The sequence below is a fragment of the Camelina sativa genome, chromosome 9, assembly GCF_000633955.1.
Source record: "Camelina sativa cultivar DH55 chromosome 9, Cs, whole genome shotgun sequence".
NCBI classification, from domain to species: Eukaryota; Viridiplantae; Streptophyta; class Magnoliopsida; order Brassicales; family Brassicaceae; genus Camelina; species Camelina sativa.
This window is the reverse complement of record NC_025693.1, coordinates 12,287,689-12,289,389: the sequence shown is the minus strand read 5'-3', so window position 1 is coordinate 12,289,389 and position 1,701 is coordinate 12,287,689.

Sequence of the window (1,701 nt, the reverse complement as noted above, 5' to 3'; positions counted from 1 at the left end):
TCGGTCTACTTAATACTTAATAGATGTTGATCCCGAACCCAAAGGGGTTCTTGGTCCCAGCAAGTATAATTGTTTATCTCATTGTGCATTTATGTATATTGATAAAACAATCGGTTTTGTAGATCGTTCATGTTGCTGATAAAATGACAACTTAAGATGTGATTGGTATGTGAAGTGATCTTAGTGCAGTGGCTAAAGGTAAGTCCTTAATGCACAAGGCACCATCACACCCGGGATCGAGTCTCGCTCCCTACGAATATAGGAATTAAGCTAATGGGCCAGCCTGTTGTGGCCCTTTGACAAAAAAAAAATATGTGATTGGTATTCAGTCATCACTGTGATAGGGGGATATACCATTAGTACAGTTACTAATTACAAAAAAAATATAATGAAATTAAAAATTAAAATTATTTGTGTAATTATTTGTTTTCACTAATCTTTCTAAAATTTTCTTAATTATTCGATTATCGGTACCGCCTACTTTTTTTTACTGTCTGATTTCATCAATCATATTTCCTTNAGTACGGGCGATTGCCCTGCGGAGACTTGCGATGGAGTCGTGTGGGTTACAACAGCGTCGACTCTGCGGTTGGTGTCGGAGATCATCTGGTAGATCTCTTTTGTCATGGTACCGAACAAGATCTTGAAATCTTCCATCGAGACGACCTGCGGATTCTGGACCGCTGTCGTGGTGCGAACAGGGAGATTCCCGGTTTGTGCTCCGAGCTGCTGTTCCGTGGGGTGCGCACCTTCTTCATTCAGGGGTTGTTCATCCGAACGCTCAGCATCGAGGTCGACCGGCTCTTCGAGAGTTCGTCCTGCTCCTTGGCTGGTCTCCCCCTCAGATATGACGTCAACTGGGAGTTTAGAGCAGGTATCAGTTGGGTTTGTTGTTGCGTCGGTGGGCCGACAAACATAAACGGCGGTGACTTGTTTGGCTGGAGTGCCGCTTTGTATTGCAGTGTTGTCTTGAGCGGACGCGATGCCTGTAACGTCAGACATGCTGGAAGCAGTGCGGTTTGCTCCGGAGACTTTGTTGGTGACTGGAGACATTGTCGCAAGTTTCGAAAGAGTTTCTTGGATGACTTCTAGAGACGATTTGCGTCCCCACAGACGGCGCCAATTGTAGAAACTAGATCCCCACGACTTTCGGTCTACTTAATACTTAATAGATGTTGATCCCGAACCCAAAGGGGTTCTTGGTCCCAGCAAGTATAATTGTTTATCTCATTGTGCATTTATGTATATTGATAAAACAATCGGTTTTGTAGATCGTTCATGTTGCTGATAAAATGACAACTTAAGATGTGATTGGTATGTGAAGTGATCTTAGTGCAGTGGCTAAAGGTAAGTCCTTAATGCACAAGGCACCATCACACCCGGGATCGAGTCTCGCTCCCTACGAATATAGGAATTAAGCTAATGGGCCAGCCTGTTGTGGCCCTTTGACAAAAAAAAAATATGTGATTGGTATTCAGTCATCACTGTGATAGGGGGATATACCATTAGTACAGTTACTAATTACAAAAAAAATATAATGAAATTAAAAATTAAAATTATTTGTGTAATTATTTGTTTTCACTAATCTTTCTAAAATTTTCTTAATTATTCGATTATCGGTACCGCCTACTTTTTTTTACTGTCTGATTTCATCAATCATATTTCCTTACTGCAAGAAACAAAAAAAAAAAAAAAAAAAAA